The sequence below is a fragment of the Notolepis coatsorum genome, assembly GCF_963971535.1.
Source record: "Notolepis coatsorum genome assembly, chromosome: 1".
Lineage (NCBI taxonomy): Eukaryota > Metazoa > Chordata > Actinopteri > Aulopiformes > Paralepididae > Notolepis > Notolepis coatsorum.
Window position 1 is genome coordinate 190378024 of NC_140165.1, and position 8283 is coordinate 190386306.

The window sequence follows — 8283 nt, forward strand, 5'->3', positions numbered from 1 at the left end:
GGATATCCTCTTTCATTGGTCGATGTTGACCACTCCCCCAATACTTAGACCACGCCCCCTTAGGCCACACCCCCTTAGTCCTGAAAAATTTCCAAAACTCGGAAAAGTCTGAAACATTTCAAAAACTCGGATAAGTCCGAATTTTTTTTTAAACTCGGAAAAATCTGAAAAAATTCAAAAACTGAAAAGTCCGAAAAATGTCAAAAACTCGAGAAAATCTGAAAAATTTAAAAAACTCTGAAAAGTTCGAAAAATTTCAAAAACTCGGAAAAGTCAGAAAAATTCAAAAAACTCGGAAAAGTCAGAAACATTTCTAAAACCCGGAAAAGTCAGAAAAATGTCAAATGGTCTTCAAATGGTCTATGTTGACCACTCCCCCGATCATTAGGCCACGCCCCCTTTTTGTATCCTTTGAACCGTTTGTCATAGAGACAATACAGAGCCTCTCCCGTTGGCCGGCGGTGCACAGGCGTCACCCACACTTTCACAATTTCCCCCGCGCGGAATTGTCTAGTTATTATTATTATTTAATTTTTTCTTGTTTAACACTTTGGTTGCCTAAGGTTAAATTAATGATATACCATAGATTGCCAGCGCTATTTGTCTATGGAGAAAGTCCCCTTCTTTGCAGGGCTATAACTTTTTAAATTCTATTGCTACATTGCCATTATTAGGGCCCATTCAAAGTCCTATATGTATTGTTCATTGTGTAGCAACGTTAAACTTTTTCATTCACATATTCATAGTAAAGTATGGTCTAATGTATAAGTATGTTTTCATCTCTTTCTGCAGCTTTCTCCAGAACGTGATATATAGCCCCAAATGCATTATATTGATGATGAAATACAGTTTGATGGCAATCGGGGCGATATAAAAAATTCCAACTAGACGTACTTCTAGAAGTTACTACACGTCATCTGATGTTGACCGGATGGGCGAGGGGGCGTTTATAATTCCGTGGGCAGCGTTATACCAATCATCTAATGTGGGTCAAATGTTCATCATAGCAGTTAGTGTCGAACACGGTAATATTACACGCTAAAACTCACCCCAGTCTCCGCGGGCCGTTGGGCGATCAGCGTGGGGTAGACAGTTTTCCATTATGGGATGTTGAAATAGTCGGTCCATTTCCAGGTTGTATAATAATATATACGTCCAAATCATGTTGTTTTTTTGAATTATTTACAGCGATCGATGTTCACTGTGTGAAGACGGAGTCTCTCTAACATTAGCGAGTGCCCGGACCCCATATGGAGTGAGTCCTACCGGGTTAAAGGTTGACATCCGGTTTCGATCTGCCGATCGGCCACCAGATGGCGGTCTTGAACCGCTAGAGGATTGAGAGGAGATCACACTTGTGTCTCAGGCCAGCGGAGGGACATTATGGATCAGATCGCAGATTTTTGAAATATTGATATAAAGACGACGTAAAGCGTCCCCCGGCAACTTTAGCATCGCCAGCAAAGACGTCTAAAGACGCCCCCTGGCAGTCAAAGTGTTAACTGTGGATTGTGTGTTTCTTGTATAATGGTATAAATTATTATTTGTGCAAATTAGGTTGTACGCCGACCATTAAGTAAATACTTGTTTAGTTTAGGAATAAGGGGCAGGTAACTATAAGATTTATTCTTCTTCCTGCTCCTTTTGTCCATGGTATGATATTTATGATTGTGTAATGAGGAAACTCTGATTGTATGATTCTATGTGGCAAATAAATACTCTGAATCTGAATCTGAATCACAGATAGATTCAGGATTTGTAATTAATTCATCTAATTAATCACATTTTAATCGCATAACCATTTTAGGCCTGATATTCTATATTCTATAATCATATTTCAAATTGCATGTGTCCGGATGGCAGAATTCAGTACTGTATTGTTATTATTGTTGCTGTTATCTCCCTGTGAAGTCTTGTTTACTATTATTATGATTACTGTATTGTGTTTTGTCTTGTTTTCATGTGAAAAAAGAATGACAAAATTTGATAAAAAAAAAGAAATAAAGTACAGAGAAAACACAGAACAATCCGGGGGAATGTGTCAATTATTATATTATTACACGTCCGGTGGACTCAGCTCTCTCCCCGTATTGTAGTGAAGTGAAGCTTTGTACCGTTTCTTCTTCTTCTTCTTCTTCTTCTTCTTCTTCTTCTTCTTCTTCTTCTTCTTCTTCTTCTTCTTCTTCTTCTTCTGCCGTTGGAGTCCATGGCAGCCCATAGAACCGTATGGCAGAGTTATGAAAATTGGCAGACCGATTCGGCACAGTCCCATGACCCCAGCTCCAACACTCTAGCGCCACCAACGTGTCAAAGTTGGAGGTGCATTTATGCACACAACCTTTGATAAGTGCGAGTCAGATTTTCAAAAACAAGGTACCGTTGGAATATTGGATTGCCGCCATTTGGCTACAAATCGACTTTAAACGGGAACATTTCGGTCCCATTGGAAATGCATTGCAAGTTAGAGTGCGGGAGCTGAAATAATTTTTTTTCCACTACCTTGGGTAAATTGCGAGAGTGATCTAAATTTTGGACGTAGAAAAAAACACATCAAAACGATGACACGGCTGTCTGTTCGCTCACAAAAGAAAAATAAATGGAATTGGACATTTCTATCTCAACTGATGACCATTTGTTTGAAGGTTCTCCTCCCCATAGACACCAATGTATTCCCACTCTAGAAATATGATGATTTTTGAGCTTTTTCCCCCTTCTGTTCCGATCGCCACCAAGGCCACAATTGTCGACGGAATGCCACAATATCGCACACAACCATTCGCCTACTTTTTGAAGTGCTCATGTGCGAGTCACAACGCTTCATCTCTTATGGTTTGGTCATCGTGACAATGCAGTCATGCATCTGCCCCCATTGGAATACATTCAAAGTGAAAATGCAAAGTCATTAGTGATTGCATCACCTGATGCATGATTGCATCAGCCTAACAGCTGTGTGGCTCATGGCTCAAGGGAACAGCTGACCTGCCAATGACCTCCCCTGAATTGCTTGACAGCGCCCTCTGTCTTGCGGGTTGTGTCATTGTACTCAGTAGGGATATCCTCTTTCATTGGTCGATGTTGACCACCTTTCATTGGTCGATGTTGACCACTCCCCCGATCCTTAGACCACGCCCCCTTAGGCCACACCCCCTTAGTGTATCTCTTGAACCGTTTGTCGTAGAGACTTGCGGGTTGTTCCATTGTACTCGGTAGGGATATCCTCTTTCATTGGTCGATGTTGACCACTCCCCTGATCCTTAGACCACGCCCCCTTAGGACACACCCCTCAGTGTATCTCTTGAACCGTTTGTCGTAGAGACTTGCGGGTTGTGCCATTGTACTCGGTAGGGATATCCTCTTTCATTGGTCGATGTTGACCACTCCCCCAATACTTAGACCACGCCCCCTTAGGCCACACCCCCTTAGTCCTGAAAAATTTCCAAAACTCGGAAAAGTCTGAAACATTTCAAAAACTCGGATAAGTCCGAATTTTTTTTTAAACTCGGAAAAATCAGAAAAAATTCAAAAACTGAAAAGTCCGAAAAATGTCAAAAACTCGAGAAAATCTGAAAATTTTCAAAAACTCTGAAAAGTTCGAAAAATTTCAAAAACTCGGAAAAGTCAGAAAAATTAAAAAAACTCGGAAAAGTCAGAAACATTTCTAAAACCCGGAAAAGTCAGAAAAATTTCAAATGGTCTTCAAATGGTCTATGTTGACCACTCCCCCGATCATTAGGCCACGCCCCCTTTTTGTATCCTTTGAACCGTTTGTCATAGAGACAATACAGAGCCTCTCCCGTTGGCCGGCGGTGCACAGGCGTCACCCACACTTTCACAATTTCCCCCGCGCGGAATTGTCTAGTTATTATTATTATTTAATTTTTTCTTGTTTAACTGTGGATTGTGTGTTTCTTGTATAATGGTATAAATTATTATTTGTGCAAATTAGGTTGTACGCCGACCATTAAGTAAATACTTGTTTAGTTTAGGAATAAGGGGCAGGTAACTATAAGATTTATTCTTCTTCCTGCTCCTTTTGTCCATGGTATGATATTTATGATTGTGTAATGAGGAAACTCTGATTGTATGATTCTATGTGGCAAATAAATACTCTGAATCTGAATCTGAATCACAGATAGATTCAGGATTTGTAATTAATTCATCTAATTAATCACATTTTAATCGCATAACCATTTTAGGCCTGATATTCTATATTCTATAATCATATTTCAAATTGCATGTGTCCGGATGGCAGAATTCAGTACTGTATTGTTATTATTGTTGCTGTTATCTCCCTGTGAAGTCTTGTTTACTATTATTATGATTACTGTATTGTGTTTTGTCTTGTTTTCATGTGAAAAAAGAATGACAAAATTTGATAAAAAAAAAGAAATAAAGTACAGAGAAAACACAGAACAATCCAGGCAATGTGTCAATTATTATATTATTACACGTCCGGTGGACTCAGCTCTCTCCCCGTATTGTAGTGAAGTGAAGCTTTGTACCGTTTCTTCTTCTTCTTCTTCTTCTTCTTCTTCTTCTTCTTCTTCTTCTTCTTCTTCTTCTTCTTCTTCTTCTTCTTCTTCTTCTTCTTCTTCTGCCGTTGGAGTCCATGGCAGCCCATAGAACCGTATGGCAGAGAGTTATGAAAATTGGCAGACCGATTCGGCACAGTCCCATGACCCCAGCTCCAACACTCTAGCGCCACCAACGTGTCAAAGTTGGAGGTGCATTTATGCACACAACCTTTGATAAGCGCGAGTCAGATTTTCAAAAACAAGGTACCGTTGGAATATTGGATTGCCGCCATTTAGCATTTTGTGAAGAACCCTTAGAATGGTACTCCTCCTTCCAGCTCTCCACATTGTTTTTCAGTTTGGCTGGTCGTCCGCAGTAATACACATTGGCCGTATTACGGGGAGGGAAAACTGAAGGGTGGGGATCGAACGTTGTGAACAAGCGACTCCTACAAGTCGGTTGGTGCGCCTGCGCAGTAGAATCAGGAAGTGTCGGGGGCAGCGTGAGCCTCCCACGCGTCACTCCTCGACACTGAGAGGTCGAGCTGCGCAGGTGAAAAGATGCGACTGCTGTTACCTCAAGTACCGGAGGGGACTTGTGCTATGTATGACTTAGTCCACATTGCAGCCGGCTTGTGGGAGGCAAGAAATAGCGTTCGTGACAGGGGAGGGTTGAATTGGATGATACGAAATTGGGATGGGAGAAAAATATAGAAAATGGGAGAAAAAGTGGATCAAAAAAAAAAAAGAATGGTACTCCTCCTACAGCTTCTCCCCAATCTGCACGAAACGTGGTAATATGTCAGATTTTCAAAGTTATTCTAGCAATGGATTCCCATGCAGGGTGCTCATGCTCGCGCAGAGTTCAAAACTGGTTTTGGATTGCAGCATGCAAGGTGCACTTTTGGTCTTCTGCACAATTTCACCAATTTTAGAGTGGGGAGAGGTGCATTTTGGAAAATGAAAAATGTTCTAAACTGCCATCCCTCTTCCACTTTCACAACTCATATACATAGTATATACAAAAACTAAGGCTGTCAAAGTTAACGCGGTATTAACGCCCGATTCTATTAACGCCACTATTTTTTTTAACTCACGATTTATTTGTTTACTAGACTTCACTCAGGTGTATTATTGATGCTCTCATTGTTTCTGACTCAAAGTGTGTGTGTGTGTGTGTGAGTGTGTGTGTGTGTGAGATATATAGAGAGAGAGAGGGGGGTGAGAGAGATGAGGAGGGGGCAAGAGAGAAAGAGCTGGGAGAGTGTGTGTGAGAGAGAGAGGGGGGGGGGTGTGAGTCCTCAGCCCTTGTGTGGGTGAATGTAACAAGTTCCCAACGTTTTCTTTCCCCTATTATTTCATGCGCACTTTATTCATTGTTTTAAATTATTATTTTCTTTTAAGTTATTTTGTGCATCACTCTGTTTTGAATTTGATGCAAATTTGCAATGCATGAGGGTCATCCTTTTGTGTTAAATGGCTGCATAAAGCAAGCATTTGTTGACTCTCATGTTGATAAGAGTATTAAAACTTGGAACTTGAAAAAGATCTGTTTAAGGTAGATACAAAAAAATCGATTAATTTGCTATGGACAATCATGCGATTAATCAGATTAAATATTATTATTATTTTTTTTAATTATGTTTTTTGGTAGATATTTTTTATTTGTTTGTACTACCGGGCAGTCCGGTAGAGAGAGAGAGAGAGAGAGAGAGAGAGAGAGAGAGAGGAAGAACGGGAGACGGAGCGGGGGGGAAGACATTCGGCAAAGGACGCCGGGTCGGGGAATCGAACCCGGGTCGGCCGCTTCGCGACGCAGCGTGTTACATGGTTCGCCACTTGGGCGCCCAGATTAAATATTTTAATCGATTGACAGCACTAATAAAAACGTTCACATGACTCTTGGGATTCGTGAAATCAAAAAAGAACTGAGCTCTGATGTGTATGTCTCACCGCGTGACAGGTTGAACCACGACCCCCCCCCCCCCCCCCCGAGACCAATGGAGCCACGCTTGAAGCAGAAGATGACCGAATCAATGTTGTGATTTTAACTCGCCACCTCTCCTACACTTTTGAAGAGAGGAAGGCATATTACACTTCAAAATGTCCGTGTGATTGTCTGGATTCTGAAGCTGCAAATAGTTAAGCCATGCTATGTATACTTTTCGCCCTATTCCAATTTAAATGACGACCCCCCTGAGATGCCACGGGGGTCGACTCACTTCGGCAGACGAGGTTTAGCTCAGTTGGCAGGGCGCCAAGCTCCAAAACGATAGGTCCAGAGTTCAAATCCCGCCACGTCCGTGTAGCGATCCGTTGCTATTACGCCCCCCCCCCCCCCCCCCCCCCCGTGCACAACTTCATCCGTTTTTGAAAAACAAGGTCCCATTTAATTCTTTGGCTCAAGCTAAATTCACCGCCGCCCTCAATGACATCGTTTCCCTGTCTGCACCGTTCTGCGTGTGACTTGGTACGCATCATCAGAACATCAGCCGTCAGAACTGAACCTCAATTCTCATATTAACAAAGTGACCAAAACATCGTTCTTTTCACAGGTCTCCCTAAGAAAACCACAGAGAGGCTTCAGCTAATCCAAAACTCTGCAGCCCGACTGCTAACTAGAACCAAAAGGAGAGAGCACATTAGTCCAGTCTTAGCTGCCTTGCACTGGCTTCCTGTAACATTTAGAATTGACTTTAAGGTCCTTCTCCTTACATACAAAGCTCTAAATGGACAGGGACCTAGCTACATCGCCAACACTCTAATAAATTACATGCCAGCAAGAACACTGCGATCATCAGCTGCTGGACTACTAGAGGCTCCCAGAAACAGTCAAAAGAGGATCGGTAATGCAGCCTTTATCAACTACGCCCCAAAACTATGGAACAAACTACCCCAAAACATCAGGGAAGCCAACTCACTAGACATCTGCAAAAGACAATCTCTTTGCTCAGGCATTTAAATGAAACATTAGGGACATCGTGACACAAATTGTACTTTACCTGCACTATTCTTACCCTACCTACTTTTATCCGTATTAGTCAATTACTGTTTTCTTAAAGCTACCTCTACGGGTCAGAGTCCCTGGGATCGAAAATCACTCAACTATATTTTTTCACACTTTTTACTGTCCGTTCTATTTGATTATTTTTAGCCTATTTTTAAACTGAATCAAATTGCATTTTACTCTGTCTATTCTATTTTTATTATTTGTATTACTGAATGAAACTGTAAACAGAGAGGCCTATTGCGACGCTAGATCTAATGTGAAACACTGTGATTTACCTCACCTTGCTACCTCTCTATCTTCTTTACGCTCTCGCTCATGCCTGTATTTTTTACTGTTGTGAAGCACTTTGAACTGCAACTTCTGTATGAGAAGTGCTCTACAAATAAAGTTATTATTATTATTATATCTAGAACACAACGCAGCAACCCACACGTTGAACTGGAAATATGTTGGTCTAGCTCCCACGCGCAAAATATCACCTGACGCACGTTTATGCTGTAATATTTGATGTTTTATGTTTTGATGATATTGTACTTTGATATTGATATCTGTTTTCTAATTAATGTACAATAATTTGCTTTGGCAACATGTACATGTTTACGTCGTGCCAATAAGCAACATTTTATTGAGAGAGAGAGACACACACTGAGAGAGAGGGAGAGAGAGGGAGAGAGAGAGACACTCAGAGAGAGAGGGAGAGAGAGAGACACTCAGAGAGAGAGAGAGAGAGACACTCAGAGAGAGAGGGAGAGAGAGAGA